Genomic DNA, 24257 nt, shown 5'->3' on the forward strand with positions numbered 1-24257 from the left:
AGTCATGCATATGAAAAATGTGAAGAAGAATCTGAAATTATGTGTTGTTCCTACAGAGGGGCACGTAGCACTGCCAAGGATTTTGTCTGGTATTCTAAAAATCTTGGGAGGCATAGAGGATTAAAAGGCTTATAAAATTACTTAGTGTATGTAGAGGCAGCAGAAAATTGATTCATTTTCCACAAAGTGCCAGGTGAATTAAGGTGGGTTGAGATACTGTATGTAGATGAAGTAAAAATGTTTGCTGAGGCTGCAAATTTGGGAAGTACAAATTGATTGACAAAATTTCACAATATGTAATGACCGAAAGATGGATTTTCTTAATGTGTGCCAAAGTAAATGAGTGTGTTATTGTGGAAAGAAAATACAATTAAATATGGTATAACTAGATATTCAGAAATGTCTTGAATCCCCACACAATGATTTGCACTGTAGAGAGGAGGTACGCATACATTGACTTTAAGGGAGGTGACTGAACAGTAAATTGGTATGGAGTTGTAAGTCAATATACTCTGAATGTAAGCAAGCATTTTAAATTTAAATTTCAATGAAAAATAGGAAGAAATATAAAATCTTTACATGTGAAAAATTCTCTATACAGTGGAACCTCGGGTCACGAACGTCTCAGACCACGTACAAATCGGGTTACGACCAAAAAGTTTGCCAAACTTTTGTATCTGTTCACAACCACACACTCGGGTGACGAACAAGCCAGTTTCCCTTCCAGTTCGTATGCGCCAATGATTTCCGTACGTGTTCAGTCTCTCCCTGTGCAGCGAGAGAGAGAGAGAGCATGAGAGAGCGAGCGAGCGAGCGAGAGAGGGCTGGCCACGTAAGGCCGAGAAGGCAGTTAAAGAATGCACCGGGCTTGTTTTTAAAGAGACTGATTCGAGCATTGTTTTGACCTCATTGTATTTAATGAAGACTTTTTTCTATTGGATTTTAACCTCCACCTCTGTTTACAGCGATCCGTTCACAGCGTGCATTGTTGCAATGTTACTTTTCTTGGTTGTTTATTAAATTACGGATTTCTCAAATGTTCATGATTTTTCCCTGTGCTTAAAACTCATTAAAAAAAAGTGCTTACAGCGAGCGGTTCGTAAGGCTATAGCGTGAATACTTGCAATGTTACTTTTCTCTGTTCAAGGTTTTCTCAGTGTTATTCAATGTTTTTACATTTAGTCTAATATTATGCTGTGCATTCTATGGTATAATTAACTATTTTTGTGCAGTTCGTACAGTCTGGAATGGATTAATTGTATTTACATACAGTCCTATGGGGGATATTACTTCGGGTCATGACCAAATCGGGTTACGACCAGAGTTTTGGAACGAATTACGGTCGTGACCCGAGGTTCCACTGTATGTTATTTGTATACAAGACACATTTCTAGGTAGACAATTATCCTTTAAAATACTAATTTGTTCCTTTCCAGTTTGGGATTTTGGAATATAAGGATTTCATTTCTTACGTTAGTGTTTTTTTTTTTTGTGGTTTGATGGATGTTATTTTTTGTTTCTGTCTTATTGGCTCAGTTGCATCATTACTGAAATAGTATTGTACTAGCTGCAGACCAAGACTAGTATGATACTAGGTGGAGACAATCTTCACGTCTAAGTGCTTTTGCATTCAACAGTGGAACAAGATCAATACCAAGCTTAAAAATAATAATACACCGCTATTCTTTTTGTTGTTTTGTGTTTCTCCTTAGTTTGCTCAACTGATAGTCTGATTGCCCATTAACACACGACACACCAGAAATTAGCGCCTTGATTTGAAGGGATAAAGCACAGTAAAAAAGTACTGCATGTCCTCATGCTAACTTAATAGAAATTATTGCAATGATTAAGCTACTTTATTTCAAAATGGATTTTGCTGTCTTTTTTATAAATACTATTCACATTGAGTGTCTGAAAAGGTCATGAAATATATGGAAAGTATATAGAAAGTAATGACGACAAAAGGTAAATGTTTTAAAATCATATGCATAATTGTTTTTCTGCACATGGGTGGGAGTTGATTTGTTTCAAACCTAATTTTGTTAAACTTGCTTGAATGTTATTTGATTTAAAAAAAAATCAATAAAATGCTTAAAAAAAATTGTCTTTCTGCAGCACCACATGGATGGATAATGATCTTCTATCAACAGGATTAGCTGCCAAAATTATCCCTCCCCTTTAACACCAGACTGGAAGATCAGAATCAATTCAGATTCCTTCTGCTGTCATCAACTGAATTGTGATACACCTACAATCATGAAATTTCAAACATCTCCCCCTCCCTCTATAGCACCAGCATCTTTCAGTTTCAGTGATACTTCACAATCTTCCATATAATACACATACGTGATTACTCATACATTATATTGTCTCCCCTCAAACTGATGTGCGAGTGACCACAGGCTTACATCTCTGAGGGAGAACATCCCCCCAGTTCATTTTCTTTTTATATGTGCTGTTCACAGAGTGTATTTATATGCATGTGATACCCTGGGGCCTCTAGGACTCTTAATCTCGTAATGCTAGAACTAATTTTCTCAATTACATAGGTAATACAGAAAAATTGATACTTGTGATTAATTATACACCCAGCATTTCCTAATAAACAAATTAATCCAACAGTCACCAAAGCATATTAAATGCCTGTTTAGAAACGGTACAGTATTTGTAAAGAATGCCTCATTGCAGTGCAAATTTTACAATAGAGCACAGGCACTATAATACACAGCATGAGAGATCTTATTTTAAATCTGGAGAATACTTGCAAAGATACCACTGACTCTCCACAGGCTTACAGTATTGAGGAAACTAGCAGCATCATTTAATGAGAACTCTCTGAACAAGCAGCCGAGTGATTTCTTATTTAGAGACACAGACTCTGTGCCTTTTTACTGAAGATTAATGATATGTATGTATATTAATTCATATTTTTCTATTTCTTAGATTATGCAATATAAATGTTTCAATCCATTGCTTGACTTTTTCTTTGGTATTGTGTTAAATATATTTGATTAAGTATCACACTATATTTAATTTCAAACATAAATCTAAAATATGTGTTTTTAATGGCACATTTGTGATTTTTCATGTTTGTAATAGTCTGATTGATGTGTGTGGAATTCATTTTCTGATATGACCCACCATATTATGTCCATTAAACAATTTCATGAGGTGGTCTAAATTAGTACACAATTTTGTTCACCTTTCCCATCTCCATGAAGCACATTACAACTGCACCTAGTATTATATTTGATCTTCTGCTTGTCTGTAGCTCTGAGGTACACTGCAGTAGTGCTACTCCCTGCTAAGCTAGTGTTGTTATGATAAATTCATACAAAGAGAAGACCAGGGGGGTATTTTCCGTACGTCGCTTAAATCATCTGAGATCAGATGCCTCATCTTGGATGAGTTAATGCCAGTGAAACTCATCCGGGATAAGTCGGTTTTTCAAACGCAGCCGTGTACAGTAATTCCTCCTCCATCGCGGGGGTTGCGTTCCAGAGCCACCCGCGAAATAAGAAAATCCGCGAAGTAGAAACCATATGTTTATATGGTTATTTTTATATTGTCATGCTTGGGTCACAGATTTGCGCAGAAACACAGGAGGTTGTAGAGAGACAGGAACGTTATTCAAACACTGCAAACAAACATTTGCCTCTTTTTCAAAAGTTTAAACTGTGCTCCATGACAAGACAGAGATGACAGTTCTGTCTCACAATTAAAAGAATGCAAACATATCTTCCTCTTCAAAGGAAACAGAGAGTAAAGCAAACAAATCAATAGGGCTGTTTGGCTCTTAAGTATGCGAAGCACCGCCGGTACAAAGCTGTTGAAGGCGGCAGCTCACACCCCCTCATGAGCAGGGAGCGAGAGAGAGAAACAAAGTCAAAAATCAATATGTGCCCTTTGAGCTTTTAAGTATGCGAAGCACCGTGCAGCATACTTAAAAGCTGCACACAGAAGGTAGCAACGTGAAGATAATCTTTCAGCATTTTTAGACGAGCGTCCGTATCGTCTAGGTGTGCGAACAGCCTCCCTGCTCACACCCCCTACGTCAGGATCACAGATAGAAGAGAGAGAGAAAGAAAAGTAAGTTGGGTAGCTTCTCAGCCATCTGCCAATAGCGTCCCTTGTATGAAATCAACTGGGCAAACCAACTGAGGAAGCATGTACCAGAAATTAAAAGACCTATTGTCCGCAGAAATCCACGAACCAGCAAAAAATCTGCGATATATATTTAAATATGCTTACATATAAAATCCGCGATAGAGGGAAGCCGCGAAAGGCAAAGCGCGATATAGCGAGGGATCACTGTAGTACATTAGTCTAGCTGGATCTAATCATCCGAGATGAATGCGCGCACCCGCGCTGATTGAAAAGCACATATATATTGAGTCTAGAAAACATGATCAGCAAGTCTTTGATAGGCTGTAACAAAATGACAAAAGACCGGGCACATTTTTTTTTTCACACAAGCAAAGCAAGACCTTTCATTCGAAGGACATGAAGAATTTCAAGATTTAATATGCACAAGGGGTAACACTGCAAAAGCAGCCCAAACCAGAAAAGACGTCTGGCAAAAAGTGGCTGACAAATGAAATGTGTGTGCAGAGAGCAGCATTTCATTTCCTATGTGTCAGATTAATTATTATTTAATATGTCATAATTCCAGATCAAACGTGAGCACAAGGAGAACACAGGAACAGGTTAAAGTGAAGTACAAGAATATACTTTAAACTGGTAAATATTGGTAAATAACTATTTAAAGAATTGTTGACATAAAGAATCATATGTAATGTAAAGAACATCAATTTTAAAGCTAATAAGAAGACAGACAAGCAAAAAACAGGTGGAGGTCCATGCGGTCCAGACCTAATCCCTGCAGAAGAGTTGGCTCTCCAGCAAAATGCCCATCGCCCTGTTTCTGAGGGCATTCCACGGGGAAGCTCCTCCTCAGAACCAGTGGCAGGATGCAGTGGTCACTTAATTTCAGGTAAAGGATGGTCATTGCATATATTTGTCCTCAATGTGTGCCATAGGTATGTACCTATAGCCCTCTTTTTTTGTTGGGTCAGTTGCAGGGAATGTCATATCCCTAGAACCTGTGTCTGACCAACGAGATATTGACAAAGGTCAAACATTTGATGAAGACACTGTGTCTGATTATTCATCAGGAGGAGAGGTACATTTTCCAAATAATGTTTGATCAAACTCCACTCTGATCAGTCCCATGTGCCCCAATCACATTTGGAAACCCTGGGTAATGAGAATGTTAGGCTGATTGTGAGATTCTTTATGGAACTGTGGGTGTTTTAGCCTGTGTATTACCTACCTGCAATGGCATGAAACGCCTCTTTTGTCTGCACACGCAGGTGTCCAGGAAACACAATGAAAACCCAAAGGAAATATTTCAGAGCCAAACAGACTTTACGAATTGCCTGGCAAACTGCACTTTTAGATAGATTTTCCACATCGCCTACACTCAGGGCTATTCAATTGGCGGCCCGCGGGCCACATGCGGCCCAGAATCAACCTCCGAGTGGCCCAGCCCGTGGTTCCACCCATAGATAATAAATTAATATATATTATTCATAAATTGTTATTTAATATAATTTAATATAAATATATATATATTATATTAATATAAATATATATAGTATATTAATATAAATATAAAGTATTTATTATGTCTATGGTCCCGCCAAAAACGCGCATTCCTACGTAAATTACGTAGCCTGCAACGCGCAAACAATGCAGATCGTGCCGGTAGTAGCTTAGATTACTATCAATATGTCTTTCTCAACACTGAAACGTAAAATTGCCAATGAAAACCGTAAGTTTAACCCTGCCTGGACTGACAAATACTTGTTTATTTTACTGCCACATCCAAACGCCAAACCGATGTGTTTAATTTGTAATGAGTGCGTTGGAGTATTTAAAGATTACAATGTGCGGAGGCATCATGTTGAGAAACACCACACTTTTCGCACCAATTTTCCAGAGGGATCTCAAGAGAGGGCTGCAAAAGTGCAGAGTTTGATTGCATCTTACAACCGGAGCAGTACTACCATGGTGCAGTCATTCACAGCCCAAGAGAGAGCTACTGCAGCATCCCTTCGTGTTTCCTGGATACTGGCAAAAAAGAAAAGGCCATTCACAGACTCTGAAACCGTGAAGGACTGTATGCTGGCTGTCGTGGATGAGGTGATAAATGACGATAAAATTAAAATGAGCGTGGTATCTGCTATAAAAAACGTACCCCTGTCAGATACTTCAAACATTCGTAGGGTTGAAATTCTTGCTGCAGATGTGTATGAAACGCTGTTAGGAGACCTGATGAAAGCTGATACTATGTCTATAGCAGTAGATGAATCCACAGACAAAACTGATACTGCTCAGTTGTGCATATATGTCCGTTTTTTTGATGGCAAATGCTTCCAAGAGGAGCTGCTCGGCCTACTGCCGTTAGAAGGACACACAACTGGCGATATAGTCTTTGGGAAAATTTCCGCCTTTTTTAAAGACAGTGGTCTGGATATGAAGCGTGTGTGCATGCTTGTGACAGATGGAGCTCTGTCCATGACAGGGAAAGTGAATGGTTTGGCAGCACGTTGGTCCGCTGTTGCACCTCAGTTGATCTCCTTACACTGCATTGTGCATCAGGCGGTGTTGTGCGCAAAACTAAGCGGGGCGCTCAAAACGACAATGGACAGCGTTATGGCTATAAGTAATTTTATTCGCTCCACATCAAGCCTCCAACACCGCTTATTCCGCATGCTGCTGTCAGAAATGGCTGCTGAGCACCACGACCTTCTTTTGCATAATGACGTAAGGTGGCTGTCCAAAGGCAAAGCACTTGAGCGTTTTTGCGGTCTCAGAGAAGAGATCATAATTTTCCTCCGCGGCAGCAAGCAAAAAAAGGCAGAAACGCACTTAAGTCGCATACTGGATGACAACTTCATGGCCGATGCCTGCTTTCTGAGCGACATATTCAAACACCTGAACGATCTCAATTTGGGACTACAAGGCAGAGACAAAACTGTCATCGACCTTGTGGAACAGATGCGCGCATTCCAAGTTAAACTGGACCTTTTCGCAAATGATTTGAGTACAGGCCGAGTGCTGCATTTTCCGACACTCCGCAAATGCATTTCATCCTCCGCACAAATCACAGATGTGATGACAGATTTCATTGCGATGTTGAAAAATAACTTTGCTGGTCGATTGGGTGGACTTGATCTGCCCACAGAGTTGGCCGTTTTTGTCAGAGACCCGTTCACTGTTGCAATAGAAGGGGACTTATCCGGGAGATGCTAAGAAACTGGTCCCTTCCATTGACGAGGGGAAATTCACACTCGAACTTGTTCACATGCAGTCATCTGTAACCATGGCACAGGAGCTTTCCACTAACGGGCCTGCAATGTTTTGGACTGATGTCAACGCACATCAGTTCCCTAACATTAAGAAAGTAGCGATCGTCATGCTCAGTATGTTTGGATCAACATATACATGTGAGTCAAGTTTTTCACACATGAACTCCATAAAAAGCAACTCTCGTTGCTCCCTGACTGACCATACTCTCCACCAATGCCTTCGAATTGCATTGACAACTTACGAGCCTAAAGTCACGGCTCTCGTTCAAAACAAAAAATGTCACTTCTCCCACTAAGTCAGCAGGGTAACTAGCCTACAATACATCAATATAATATGGGATGCGTAACAGAGGCATGCCTAATCACACATGGTGATTTAAAATATGTTCCCTCAGTGTTGTTATAGTTGTGAATACTGTGCACTTTTTATTTTATGCACTTTGAGATGTTCCTGGGTCAAATGTGTGCAAGTTGTTTATTTTGTTTCAAAAGGAAACAATGTTATTTCTAATAGCCTACTACTGTGCACTATTTTGTTTTATGCACTTTGTGATCAGATAGGTCAGATATGTAGCCTAGGTCAGTTTTTTTTCTTTTGTAAGTGGAAAAAATAGGGGCTACCTCAGATTCTGTTAATTCAGCTCTTTTTGTATGCACCTTTTGCTCTGCAAACTGACCAAAGTTAAAAGAGAAACAACGAATAAACCTTATGTTTTTCAATAAATTTGTTTGTGTTGGTTTTAAAATTTGTCATTACGAGCTGCTTTGCCGCTAAAATGACTGGCCCAGCTAACCTTCTTGGTTTGACAATCTGGCCCAACTGAATTTGTAATTGAATAGCCCTGGCCTACAGTATATAAAAAAAGTGCCGCTTGCAAAAAACCTCAATGCAATACATACTGTCTGTGTGGTTGTGAGAGCCTGACTTCGCCGAGTTTGACTTTGAATATAAGGTCCTAATAAATTTTTGAGGTACAATATTCCCCCTCGGCGAAAGCAGTATCTTTTGAAAAGAATTTCCTCCGGGAGGAATAAGGGATCTTGCAGATCGCGCAAACCCCTTCTATATGAAATTCTCTTCTTATAATTTGCGTACCGATATCAATTGGTAGACAGATTCAGGATCAGGCCAAATCGTCAACAATTACATCCGGCTAAACGAGTAATCCACGGATGAAAAATAACCCCAGTTCAGAGCACCCTGCAGCTGAAACATTTTGTTGGAATTTTGTCAAATTATCGTCATGTTCCTGTTATAGTTTTGGCAGGAGGTTATGTATGCAACATCACTAGTAGACATCCCTTGGTGGATTTTATTTATTTATTTTTCTGTTTATTACTCAACTTTTGCTTTGCCCTTTGGTTTTGTTTACTTGGTTCTAACTGTCTTTCTGGCTTTAACCCTAACTCACACCCTGACCATATGTTTTGGCACCCATATACTGTCCTGTTTTTATTACCAGCTAATAATAATGCCGATCACACATCTAGTGGTCACAACAGATTGATGCTTTACGTTAAAAAATAATAAGAATTTATTTCATGTATAGTCCAAAATCAAACAAGGAATGCCTCAAAAGGTTCGTTTTTTTCGATAGGCAGAAAATGATGGTGAATATAACTTGGAGAGGAGGCTCTGGTCTGGGCTTGATTTTGTATCAACATATCTTATTAGGGTCAGTGATTGGGATGTTTTTGATGATTATATTGATTACATTGAATATGTATCAAAAGTAATGGAGATCTCTAAATAAATGGAGCTTTAAGAGGGTACATTGGAGAACGTTTTATAACATTTGTTATATATTGTTTACTCATTTTTGACTTCATTGACCTACAGAGTGATTTAATGTAATTTAATTACAGTATTGTTTGAGCCAGCATATCAAGCTATTATGCTACATTTGAGGAGAACTGAAAGAAAATGTTTTACCTGGTGGACTACTGATTGTACAGTTTTCTTAAATATGTTTTGACTTTAGAGGCTTATTTAGATTATCGAAGGAAAAAACCTTAAAAAAGTAATAAAAATGCAAATAACGGGGCATAATGGTGGGTTTTTTTTACAGCTCACTTGGCAAAGAAGTAGAATATCTATGTATTTTGAAGAATCTTGAGTAGAATGGATGGGATTAATAGATTTAAAATAATTCCAAATTTGATAGACATCAGGATTTCACTAAGCTGAATGCTTAGGCAACTGCAGTACAAAAATAGTGTGCGGATGACTGTTTAAGAAGTTGTCAAAACTGAAGAAAAAATACATAAATATCTGTTAAAAAAGTTAGTTATTTTTGAGTTTGTTAGATGCTGAGCTAACTAAGTCTGAGATGAAATTAACTAGTAATAGGGCCAAAAATATACCTCTGGGATAGGATATGATTACTCATGTAATGAAAAAGTGTTTACCCAATTCCTCATTGGTTATTCTACTACAAATGTATAATGAAACATATAAGAATGGCTTTCTTCTGAAGAACTGCAAAAAGCAATAATTTATGTTGTCAACTTCAGAAAAGATCTCTTCAAGTGGGTATTTATAGCTAAATCACCTTTTGCATGTTTTATGTAAATTGACTGAAAAGATAACAGTGGCCAGAGTGAAGTATTTAGAGTATAAATGATCGATGAATTCTTATCAGTGTGGACTTTGGAGAAATAGATCAACATTTTTCAGTGACGACTAGTCCTAGATATTGAAAAAACATACAATATTAGGGACAAAGGAGCTTCTAATTGAGTTAAATCAAATCAGTATTAGTGGTAGATTGTGTAACTGGATATTGGACTTCTTGTTCAGCTGTTCATTTAGAGTAACCCTAAGCCAGTTTTACACTTTGGTAAAACATGATAATGATATCTAGTAAGGCTGTTGGTTGCTTCCTGTCAGTGCTTTATATTAAAGTAATATTTGCAACCTTTAAAGAACAGTTAGGCATGTCCCAAGAACAAGTCCTCCATAAAAAAAATGCTTTTGGGATTTCAGTGTCTTGTACATAAGTAAGCCATTGCATGCATTCTTTCATTAATAGGTGCTCATCAGCTAAACTTTAACATAAGGAGTTTTAGGAAGTTGACTAAAAGCTTGGTCATCTTCTGAGAAGCAGCTTATCATAGTCCTTACATTCCTGCATCCTTTCTAGAAGATTGGTAAAGTTTTTCTTTATACTTCAATATTTTCTTGGTGTATAGTTTTTGATCCATGTGCCAGTCAGGAAGATAAACTTTGGCAAGACAGAACCTTATTGATTAGTGACCGCCCAGTATAATGCAGGCAAATGGCTGTTCAATTGAATCTGACATATTCCTCCATTGCTGGAAACAGCCCCTAGTATGTGATTGATGCCATATGGTGAAGTTGGAGTATTGCCTCCAGAACACAAGCCTGGGTGTAATGATATGAAGATCAGCTGTTACCCATGTAGCGTAGCATATCCTTTGTATATTGTCGATAGCTTCAAAGAAATGGGACTTGATTTTATATAATTTGGCACCAGTGATGTCACAGGAACTGTTGACAAGATACTGAGGCTTTCCAGTGCATTCACAAGGCAGTGAAAGACTCATGAAGACAGCAGCATATAAACTTCACCACTGCTCTACAGCAACCTTATGAGAGTCAATTGTGTCCATACAATATTTTATTTTTACATTAAATACAATCTGCTTTATTGCATTCATAATGCTGATTATGACAATAAAAAATGTCTGCCTATTTTCTTTAAAAAGAATAAGGATCAATGAATAAAACAATTAAATAATTATTAGAATAAACTATGTAAAATATATTTTATGACAAGTTTTGTGTAATAATTGCCAATGCAGATAGAAACTTAAGTGCAAATTAAATCTAACATAATAAACCAAAACAAAGTTTTAAATGAAATAATATTTACTAAAATAAGCAACCCTATAATATCTACTTCTGTTAAGTTGTAAACTCTACAAGAGCAAGATTATGGCAGCAATCAAAAAGATTAAAAAATTCTTTTAAAGCACCCCATAAAAGATTTCACTAGTTTTCTCATATGGTCTTACTGTCTCGGACTGTTCTTTGTGTCTGTTTTATTGTGAATGTACATAAATGCTTTATTCTCCAGACATTATTCTCTTTTGTGGGAGGGAGTCAGACTGTCTGGAGGCTTAAAAAAAATACCTCATTTTAATGCAATCCATAATACAGTAAATGAGCAAAATACCTAACAATACCTTTTAATTTCATATCCTGGTTAGTGATTTTGTTTTTATAGTTTAAATCATTTTAATTTTTCATCCATTCTTGTTATTCCCCACAGTCCAACTTTAATCGCCTACAAAAGTTCGTCCTTGAATAAAGTAAGCACAAACATACCACAAAAGCAGGTCAGGGTCGTCACGGGCCAGCCCAAAAGAGTTTCAGCTCTGACCAGCAGCCACACCGCAACCCCAAACACTTCCTGTTAGGCCTCTGCCTGAAAAGGCCTAAAGTAGAACAAGTGGCTTTTAATGTTCAAAATATCAAAATGCCTCAAACAAAGAGAAACTGTGAAAAACACTGGCTTATTACAAACCACATGGTTAAGTATTATAAATTGAAAATGTATTTAAGTAAATAAGGAAAAAAAAACAAAAGAGCAAAAGAAAACCAAAAGAAAACTTCCAGTATGAAAAACCAATGACAAATCCAAAAAAAAAAAACATAGAATAAATAATTCACAAAAAGCAAGAAATCCATCATGAGAATACTCATAACAAAATACTCAAACCAAATTTGTTGAATCCTTTCTTCTTGGATACTAATAAAGACAGATGTAGGACCCAGCAGCAGTAACACCAGGGTCATAATAATAATACTTTTTATTTAATAGGCATCTTTCTTGGCCCTCAAGGTCATCTTACAAAGAATTAATCAACTGTAATAAAGATAAAAACAAATAGAACAATAAAATCAAATAGCAATGAGGTAGAACAAACATCAAAGTCTGTATTAGTGATAAAATCATAGTTGGTATGCCTATTTGAAAAGATATGTTTGAGATTTAAATTTAAATTGTTTTGAGTCCAGCTGACAGATGTGACAGAGAAGAGAATTCCAGAATTGAGGGGTATTATTAGAGATTTCTCTAACTCCCATTGAACAGAGTTTGATGTGTGGTACAAAAATTAAACATGCAGATGAGGATCTGAGTTTGCAAGAGGGAGTGTAAGTCTATAGGAGATCAGTGAGGTAGATAGAAGCAAGATTGTAGAGAGCTTTACATTTTAAGAGCAGTATTTTGTATTGTAGTCAGTAGTAGATAGGAAACCAGTGAAGTTGGGAGAGAATAGGTGTGACATATTCAGTGCACTTGGAACTGGTAATTGTCCTAGCCACAGAATTTTGTAAGCAATAAATAAGTCTTTTAGGGATGCCAGACTGAATAACATTACAGTTATCTATACGTGAAGTGACTAAGGCATTAACCAATATGTCAGTACTATGTTGCGTAAGAACAGGACAAAGTCTAGAAATGTTTTGCAGGTGGAAGAAGGCAGTTTATGTGTTGATTATATGAAATATAACCACTTGAATGTGGTCTATCTATCTATCTATCTATCTATCTATCTATCTATCTATCTATCTATCTATCTATCTATCTATCTATCTAAGCTCGTTATATTAATTATAATTGTGTCACAAAAGTAATAACAAAATAATACTAACAGTGTCATCAGGAGGAGTGTGAACATGTTTCATAAACTGTGTATCAGTCTTTTAGCCAGTGACAGTGATGTGAAGAAATTGTGTTGTCTGTTCTAAATAAGGAGATGCACTGAATGTGAACCTTTCATGTGCTTGGTGTCTTTATTTCTGAAAACGGTCTTCATTCTATTGACAGAGCACTCTGCAAATAAACCCCTTATCTGCTACCAGTCATCCCACAGGGGAAGGACTTTCTTAGAATGTTGCTATGAGGCTTAAGGAGTCATTTCTGGACAAGTGCAGAAGTGTAACAACAGACACCTTCTTCACATTGCTGTTGCTGGCTAGCAGATGGTGGCAAATTACACTAAACACTTTTACTTAAGCTCCCCCCAATCTGACAACTACTAGTATTATTTGTTCAGAAATGGCTCCATATATTGAGCTTATGTCACTTTAAGGTATTTATAATGGCACTGATAAACAATTTGTTGTTTCTCACTTACTGATACAAGTATCCTAAATTTACACAGACTGTTACTAATTTATATCAAAAGTATGTTTTTATTATATCAAATGTAGCAGGCTGAAAATGAAACACAAACACAGACATATGCATGAAAACATCTTTATATTGTACTGACTGATAGTTGGACTTCACAGTTACAGCAACATGTCATTTGAACAATTATTTTGTTATTTAGTTTTTTTGAATAAAAGTACACTTGTTTTGTCATACCTTTTCTGAAAGTGATTATTTTATATTCCATTAATCACTTGAATGACAATCAAATCTTTTTGTCTCTTTTACTCTCTTTCACTTGCGCATGTATACAGCAACAAAGGTGCCTACAAATAAATAAAATGTATTATTATTATTAAAAAGCAAATCCGTGCTTGAAACACGTTCACGATGCCCTTGATTTGACACTGTTAGTATTATTTCGGTCTTACTTGTGTGACACATTGATAATGTACTAGGGGGCTCGCCCACCCTCCATCTATCATATAGTGCCTGTCACTATCTATCTATCTATCTATCTTGATATTGACAATCTATAGATAAATAGCTATGAAAGGTATATATATAATAGAGAGATACATCAAGCTTATGTCACATTAGAGTAATTAAAAAGGCACTGATAAATAATTTGACTTTGTAGCGCTAACTTTATAAGTACCATACATTTACACAGACTGTTACAGACTTGGATCAAATGCATGTTTTTATTATATCAAAAATGTCCGTTTAAAAATGAAACATGCAAGCACACACATGTTTAAGCAAACATGTTTATTTTTTACTGACTGATATTTGGATCTCACAATCTTTAAACCTTCACAGCAAGCCAAATTGTTGTCGTTTTTAAGGGTGCCATTGTATTGACGGCAGAAGACAGAGCAGCATTGTAATGGTCTATTAGTTCTGATGGTGTGGTAGTGGAAGGAGAATCAGGCTGTAATTGCAATACAGTGATCCCTCGCTATATCGCGCTTCGCCTTTCGCGGCTTCACTCCATCGCGGATTTTATATGTAAGCATATTTAAATATATATTGCGGATTTTTTGCTGGTTCGCGGATTTCTGCGGACAATGGGTCTTTTAATTTCTGGTACATACTTCCTCAGTTGGTTTGCCCAGTTGATTTCATACAAGGGACGCTATTGGCAGATGGCTGAGAAACTAGATTGCTTACTTTTCTCTCTCTCTCTTGCGCTGACTCTCTGATCCTGACGTATGGGGATTGAGCAGGGGGGCTGTTCGCACACCTAGACAATACGGACGCTTGTCTAAAAATGCTGAAAGATTATCTTCACGTTGCTATCTTTTGTGCAGCTGCTTCCTGAACCGACAAGCTGCACGGTGCTTGCATACTTAAAAGCTCGAAGGGCACGTATTGATTTTTGACTGAAAAACAAACTCTGTCTCTCTCTCTCTCTCTCTCCCCCTGCTCCTGACAGAGGGGGTGTGAGCTGCCGCCTTCAACAGCTTTGTGCCGCGGTGCTTCGCATACTTAAAAGCCAAACAGCTCTATTGATTTGTTTGCTAGAGATTGTTTTCTCTATCTATGTGACATTCTGTGCTCCTGACACGCACTCCTTTGAAGAGGAAGATATGTTTGCATTCTTTTAATTGTGAGATGGAACTGTCATCTCTGTCTTGTCATGGAGCACAGTTTAAACTTTTGAAAAAGAGACAAATGTTTGTTTGCAGTGTTTGAATAACGTTCCTGTCTCTCTACAACCTCCTGTGTTTCTGCGCAAATCTGTGACCCAAGCATGACAATATAAAAATAACCATATAAACATATGGTTTCTACTTCGCGGATTTTCTTATTTCGCGGGTGGCTCTGGAACGCAACCCCCGCGATGGAGGAGGGATTACTGTAAACGAATAAGGCTCTCTGGCCTTACAAGCTTGGGTGGCCCCGCCTCCCCCAACTTCACCCACAAAGTGCACTTTTTGTTTAAAGGGACAATGTGTCATTAACAAATAATAAATAAAACTAACAGAAATAACATAACAACATGACAAAATAATAGAAAATTAACAAAAACAACAATAAAACACGAATAAAACATAAATCCTCATAAATCCTGCCTGTAACACAACAACACAAAGCAAAATGGATAAACAGAGACAAATGAAAATAAGAAAAAGCTAAATTATACTGCAACAGAGTGATTTAAAAAAAAAACTATTTCATTATTATTCCTGGGCGGCACAGTGGCGCAGTGGGTAGCACTGCTGCCTCGCAGTTGGGAGATCTGGGGACCTGGGTTCGCTTCCCGGGTCCTCCCTGCGTGGAGTTTGCATGTTCTCCCTGTGTCTGCGTGGGTTTCCTCCGGGCGCTCCGGTTTCCTCCCACAGTCCAAAGACATGCAGGTTAGGTGGATTGGCGATTCTAAATGGCCCTAGTGTGTGCTTGGTGTGTGGGTGTGTTTGTGTGTGTCCTGTGGTGGGTTGGCACCCTGCCCAGGATTGGTTCCCTGCCTTGTGCCCTGTGTTGGCTGGGATTGGCTCCAGCAGACCCCCGTGACCCTGTGTTCGGATTCAGCGGGTTGGAAAATGGATGGATGGATTATTATTCCTTGTTCTCTGTTAGGCTTCTGTTCTTTTTGCCTTTGGGTGTTCTTTTTGGCTTTCTAGGGCTACGTACAAAATCTCCAAATGATTGGGAGCCACTTTCATTCCTAATCCTTGTTCCTACCAATAAACAAAATAAAAAAAAATGGTTTTATTATTTTTTTTTAAATGATTAATGCCAGATGTTATCCTTTTTGATAAAAATCTGTATAAAAGTTAACTCTTTTAGGGCTATTTTTTTTTTTGTTTCTTTTCTCCCAAGGCTGAATATTTTTCCAAAAACTAACTTTTTTTAAAAAAAGAACATAAAGTAATTGAAATCAACAAAAAATATTTACTTTTGACAAATGTTACTGTCTTGCATGTTGTATGAGCCTGCATACTCTATGATTTCACATACATATCACATACATTTTACACAGCAAAGTCCTGCAAAGTCTGATCTCGCTCAAAGCAGCCAATTTCAGTCATTGCCACATTGCACTGCTTACAATATGTGTTGCTTTGGTGCCTACTTTTCAATTGTCTGTTGCTGCACTTTCTCACGTATATTGTTAGTGTGTACTGTAGAGAGACAAGTCACCCGTTTGCCATCGTGCCATGCCACTGCCACCAAGTTTTCTGCCCGCATGAAAACTGTATTGTCACCTCTTTTCATCTTCAGCCTGTCTGGCTTCAACTGTGAAGGCCTGTGTCTCCTGTTCACCTTCACTGTGCAACAAGCTCCAATTCCTCTGCTCTGTAGCTCCATGAACAATTCTGGGCATGTATAAAAATTGTCCAAATGCACACAACATGACCCAAATGTTCATAGCCCTGAAGCAGCTCCAGCACAACCTGACTTGTCAAGGGACAGTTCTCTCTTTGAAAGAAATACTTTCCTGTATATGTAATTACTTTCAGGCAGAAACCAGTGTTTGCTTCTGCCAGTACAAAATCCTTTATGCCATACTTTGTGGGCTTGTCTGGCATATATTTGCAGAAGAAAAGATGGCCCTTTTATTTTATCATAGATTCATGCACAGACAAATCACAGCCAGGCTGATAAAATTGTTTCTATGTTGGTTCCACAATGTCAAGCAGGGGCTGAACTTTATGCATGGCCTTATAGCCTGCCTCACCCCATGGGATTTGCTTGTGTTTATTACAGAAGTGAATAAAACTTTGCAGCATCACGTACCTATCATCACGCTGCATAACCTGTCCAAAGCCACTAGGGGACAAAGCACGTTTGGACCAATACTCCCTGAAGTTATATCAGCAGTTCTGTCCCATCTCTACTTTTAATGCCAAAGCGTGCTTCATCTCGTCTTTTGTTGTGGGTTTCCACTTTGAAAAACGAGAATGCGATGCAAGCGCAGCCCGCGATTCAAAAAATTTCTCTGCCTACCTGTTTGTCTCATCTGACAGTAGCTGAAAAGCAGCATCAGGAGAGAGCAGCCTGAAGTAGTTCAGCAGCTGGTGATCTGTCGTGTCCAACAGCAAGCCATGCCGTCTTGTGAAGTCCGGTAGCCAGTTCGGCTCCCACAAATCAATGTCTGTGTATTCCTCCCACGCGAACCTTGCCGTAGATGCATCGGCTGTGCGAATGTGCTCAGCTGGCAGCGGATCAGCTGGCGCGGCATCGGCTGGTGTCCGATCAGCTGATGCCAGCTTCTCACTCTCTTGTTCGATCTCCTGATCACTGTCAATAAAATCCGATTCTGAAAAATCAGAGTCCGACTCCGCGATAATGCGCAAAACATTGTCTGCCGAGTGTTTTCTTTTCTGCACTCGCTTCGCTCCCTTGTGACATGTCAATGCCATCTTGCCATTGTTTACATTTCGCAAGTCACGCACACGCAAGGATTAGTTGCAGAGTTGCCTAGCATTCCTCCAAGCACAGAGGGAATGCCTGCGACGTGACAGTGAGTTTTGTCGCCATTAACAGCTGATTGTCGCCCTCTATCCCTGGATGTCGACTTTTGTCGACATTCGCCCTCAACCCCTCCTGTCGACAAAAGTCGACATCCCCCCTAAAAGAGCTACGATTCCCCACACTACGATCAGACAAGAGCCCTGGAAGTTTCAGTGAACACTTCTGATTTTAAATTATGTTTGCTCGCCTAATTAATAATTTATAGATTCAGGAAAGACTTAATGCTGTAAGCCCTTATTTGCTTTTTGAGTTTGACTTTTAGTGTCTTAATCCTGACAGTTTGATGACTCATTGTTAAGCAGTGTCCATAAAGCACATTACAAAGATACTGTATGCTGTTTGTCTCTTGTTGCAATAAAAAAGTTGCCGTATTCGTTTTCTTAAAACTTGTACATGGAAAACCATGCTTTCTTGCTTTCTAATCCCACACTGATGTGGTGTCAAAAGATCTAATGCTTATTTACCAAACACACAGAAGGGAGCTGATAATTATAGGGAAAGCTCAAATTACAAAAAACAAATAAGAACAAATAAAATCCCTTTGTCCCCTCCATGCATGTTTTTGTGACATGTTTATCAGGTGGCTACTTTTCTTCTTACCAGTTACACAAAGCAATCCCATTCTCACTTTCCATTAATCGTGTTCTCTCCGTCTCCTTCAAGAGTGTAGCTTACCTTCATTGTGCTAGTTGTCACGTTTTTAAGATTTTGTGCAGGTTTTTATGTCATTTCTGATTATTTATTCTATCAAGTTAGGGGATCTATTAAGTTTCATAGCTATGATTACAGTTTGGAAATTGTAGCATAAATTATGTCATATGCTGAACAACATCTCTTTACTATAGCATTGTGACCACGTATGTGTGTTGTAATGTGTGAGTCCTCTGTCTTGCACCCCAAAACATGAAGCTTAGTCTCAGTACTTTAGCAACACCAGCTTTATTCAGCTTGAAATAGGAAGAGCACGGTTATTTATTGTTGCACGATCGTCCACTCTCCTATACACAGCAGTCAGGCAGGGTCATGGCCAAGTAATACTGTGCCCTGCACATTTATAATGTTCCTTGTATCACCCATCAACGGCAGGCACTTATAGCATGTCCACGATCTTTTTAGATTTGCTTTTATGGCAAACTGCTACAGCGCTGGGAGCCTGCAGTTGCTTCAAGATGCTCTTCCGCGTGTTATCCCGTTGGGTGGAATCCCAAAAGAGTTTAGAAACCTTACTCTGCGTAAAGCATTTTTTTTTTTTGTGTTCAAATGTAGTGACTCTTCGGGGAAAAACAACTGTCATTGGATAGTTTCCTTGTTAAAGTTGCAAAAAAAGAAGAAAATTCTAGTGAGCCAACAGATAGCAGTTAGTTACAGTGAAAGTCGTCCTACACAATAACTTCTCTTTCGTCTCCCTCACACCAGCCATGATTCTTTTCAAAGGTAAAGTGCAGGTTAATTTGTTTTATGTATTTTTACTTTATATTTTGTATTAATCATTTTTGTATGAATAGTTTTGGGTTGTGGAACGAATCATCTGAATTTCCATTATTTCTTAAGAGGAAATTCGGTTTAATATATGAGTGCATTGGATTACAAGCACGTTTCCGGGACGAATTATGTTCGCAATCCAAGGTTCCACTGTACTTCCAAACTTCAAAACATTTACTTTAACCCAGCTTACCACCAACAGTGGGCTTCACAAAGACATCCTCTTGTCCTCTTGAAGCACCATAGCTAGAAAAGGAATGAACAATCTTTTAATCTTTTCAATTAAAAATTATATTTATTTGCAATAAAACCAATAGCAGCAACTATAAGTGATACAAAGAATTATACAACCTGGATGAGCCATGTCTTCACTCGGTCCCAGATGGCTTATTTTTCTTAGTTGCAAATTCAATATCCTTATTTGAAAAATTAAATGAAAAAGATTTCTTGAGAGACAGAGAGCTCTTTTCCAAGTGTCTAGTAGCTAGGAGAGAGAGCTCCATGAAATTGTTAGTTACAGCTTTTACAAAGCAGCCAAGACAGAGAATGGCTCCTTGTAAGTGTCTGCCTTTTTAATTGGGCTGAGCTCTTCACAAAAATGTCAGAAAATTAGAAACTGAGCTGAAAGAACACTTTTCAAAAAAATGTCTAATAAAAGGGAACTGAAAATGCAGACAATGTTACTAACTCATTATCACAAACTCAAGGTTATTTTTCTTATGGTTATTTTTCATGGTTAAGTCACCATGAGAAAAAAATAATTCAGTTGATCAATGTAGTACATTTTAACACTAATATATTTATACCTGTCAGGGTTCTGATAGTTTCTGATATTTTTATTTTTGTAAGCATATACTGTAGTTGTAAACCAGGCCACGCTGCAGTAAGCAATACTTGAAGTACAAGTGTCTAATTTGCTGACACCACTGCAGTCCATCCATCCATCCATTTTCCAACCCGCTGAATCCAAACACAGGGTCACGGGGGGCTGCTGGAGCCAATCCCAGCCAACATAGGGCACAAGGCAGGAACCAATCCTGGGCAGGGTGCCAACCCACCGCAGGACCCACTGCAGTCCTCGTCATTAATATCAGACGAGCGAAACATGACAACTACTTTAAAGCTACACAGACATCAGCATACATTATAGACTATTACTATAATTATAGGCTATTACTTTCTTACGGCAAGAAAAAATGAATTGATAGCACATTAAACAAGAAGCTATATTCTATTTTCTTCATAGTCCTTACTCTCTCTATATACTAACAGTGAAATTAACAGGATGCTGTCTTTTTTTAACAATAATGTGATTTACCTAATTCATAAAAATTTCACCAGTTTAAGTGAGGGTAAGGTGTTTTTATCTTATTAGAAATGATTCCAACATATGCCAATGCTTGGCAAATGAGATGTAATAAATCAATTTTAGTGATAAAAAACTAAACAGATTTAGAGTGAAGTCTATCATACCTTTCAGTCTGTAAAATAACATTTAATAATATAATTTCCAATATTTTAAAAATGAGACATCTGCCCAACTAGTTATTTTATCCTATATAACAATTTTATCTAAAGCTAAAATGACCAGAAATATATTGACATTCTTAAAAATGTGGGTAATTCTGCAGAAGCAATGACAACTTAAACATTTTGCATTCTCAGTAATAATGTTTTAACACTTGCTTTTAAATGTCAATAAAAGTAATAAAGTTAAGGTAACTCAAGAGGAAGAAAGTCTAATAAAAATATTTACACACACTCTATAATAAAATCTCATACCTTCCAGAAATAACTAAATATCATATTCTATTGCCTCAGTGTATTGAATTTTCCATGTCATGTACATGCTACAATAACGATAGCAGTATTTCTGTATAATATCAGTAATTAAAGTATGACTTTACTTATTATAACAATAGTCTACACATAGTGCAGCTTAACATATTATCTTATCCCCCAAAATTGTATTTTTTGATAATTTGAAAAGTCTACATGTCATTGTCTATAACTAAATTATGCACTGATCAGCTTTCATTTTAGTTTATTTTCTGTCATCCATCAGGTGTTCAAATTATATTTCTATTAAAAGAAAACAATATATTTCCATGTTTGCCCAGCATGCACTTCTTACATGTTGTGTCTTTGCCCTGCACTGCTCAGTTTCACAGAGTTTGATGTAGTATTGACAGAACCAGTGGTGTAACTAAAGGCAATGTAGGCAGCATAGTTTCACCAGGATGTATGGAGCTGGGGGGCCCATGGTGACTGCATGGTTGTTGTTTTGCAAGGCTTTAATATTAACATGCTTACCTATCTGACATAGAAATGAAAAGACTAATGGTGTTATCATTACCACAACCCCAGAAAGCTTAATTATGAATACTGTTTTATGTAGCTTATATGTTTAAAGGAAAAGTTTGGTATTTTTCAAGTTGAAGTTATTTCTTTACAAGTATATTATACAGTATATTAATTTGCCACATAAAAATGTGTTCTGAAGTGAAGCATTTTTTATAAATTTTAAAAAGAAGGGCACATGGGTCCAGAGATAGAATCTCTGTTCTGTAGTCGACTAGTTGATTATAACTGAAAACGTCACGTTACGATCACTTATACTCTTTCATCATAAACTCATTTTATTATTTCCCAAATATATTTTGCCACTGGACTGATGATGGGTGAGTTTTCCTCATGCAATAAGAACTGAACTAGTTCCCTGACCCCCTTAGAAATCTGAGTGAGCTGGAGCACAAGGTACCTGAACACACCAGTAAACTTACTTCAAATCTAGGCATACATCCATTCATGAGGTCAGTATAGCAGGCAAAGCACAAGACAGGAGTGATCTGTGGACAGGGCCAGTCCACAGTCCAAAAAAGGGTGAAAAGGCACACAGGCCAGGGGCAATTTAGCAACCCAAACTCATCTAAGTTCAATCAGGTTGAAGTTTAGTAAGTTTAGTACCAATGTTCTAATGTAGGCACAGTCTTCTTCTTCTTCTTCTCTCGGCTGGTCCCGTTAGGGGTTGCCACAGCGGATCATCTTCTTCCATATCTTTCTGTTCTCTGTGTCTTGTTCTGTTACACCCATCACATGCATGTCCTCTCTCACCACATCCATAAATCTTCTCTTAGGCCTCCCTCTTTTCTTTTTGCCTGGAGCTCTATCTTTAACATCCATCTCCCAATAAACTCAGCATCTCTCCTCTGCATATGTCCAAACCAATGCAATCTCACCTCTCTGACTTTGTCTCCCAACTGTCCAACTTGTAGTGCAGAATTGTCATTCCTGTCTCAAAGTGCCAGGGACTGCATGGATTTTCCATGTTCTCCTCATGTATTTGCAGATTGACTGGAATGAGTGAGTGTCAGTGAGTTTACTCATAAATATATTAATCTCAGTTCTTTAATTACCATACCCTCAGCAAGAGTGACTCATGTTGCATTAAAAAAAAGTTGATAGTTTGTAGCACTTCAACCTGCTGGATCGTATACTAATATTGTATACTAATCGTATACTAATATTATAGGACATTAAGGATAATATAGCTTGGCAAAGGAAGGTTGGGAGGGGTGGTGGTGGTGTGTTGTCATAACTCCACTCATGACGGCATCAGTGAGCAGAGGAGTGAACAGGAAATATATTCTTACTTTGGAAAATACAGAATGAAGAATCTGTGATAAAACAAGGTATTTCTGATTTCCTTTCATTATCACTAGGATGCTTCATAAACATGCAGGGCATGTTTTCTAAAATCAAAACCTTTGCTGTTTCAACGTAGACATATTTAGTACATTTTAAGAGTTTTTCATTCACCTATAGACCCATGTACCCTTCAGCTCCATTCCACAGTGCAAGAATATGTAATGTATTTTTAAAATTTAGAAAAAAACACTTTAAAACATGTTTGTGGCAAATAAATATATACTATGAATGGTAAGAAATAACTTTGACATTTGAAAAATACATGGAGTATCCTTTAAAGTAGCTCACTGACTGTGGTTGTTTTTTAATCAGAATTAATTTAATTTCTCATGAGGAGGGGCTGGTGTATTTGTTTCACTAGGGCCCATCAAATTTTACTTATGCCACCATACAGAATGTACAGTATATCATATTTTTGAAAAAAAAAAAACAAAAAACCCAACATTATGTCTGTACCGTCCATCATAGCTTCTCAACCCGAGAATTACAATTGATTATGGTAGTAAAGTTTCCTTACCCGGAGAAAAAACAATATATCTACATATATATGAACCTCATTTAACAGAATAGTTTGAGTGTGACAAGAAGGCATTACTAAGAGGGAGGTTAGTGATGCCTTAGCATACTGTATATAAGAATTGGGATAGCAGTAGCATCCCCAAGAGATCAGTGCTGATTTCTGCTGAATGAAACTCTCTTTTTTAATTTAACATTTTATTTTGTGCTGCTACAGACAGAGCCACTCTTGATAAGTAGCAGCAGTATAAACTTTATGTTTGTCCAACAAGTATTTAAGAAATTTTCGCTAAACTTAACATATTACCGAGCACAGTATGTCAGTACTCATAACAATGGTCACTGGCACTCATCGAAGATGTAAGACTCTGACCTTTTTTACTGAGGGCCACAGCTGTCGGTGTCAAAAAGGGAAGTTCTTGCATAATATAAAATCAGTATGTTTCCTTCAGAATGTTAGGCTTAAAAATAAAACAGAATGTGTATGTTTACTTGGTAATCATGTCAATAT

Source organism: Erpetoichthys calabaricus, chromosome 9 (assembly GCF_900747795.2).
Source record: "Erpetoichthys calabaricus chromosome 9, fErpCal1.3, whole genome shotgun sequence".
Classification (NCBI taxonomy): Eukaryota; Metazoa; Chordata; class Cladistia; order Polypteriformes; family Polypteridae; genus Erpetoichthys; species Erpetoichthys calabaricus.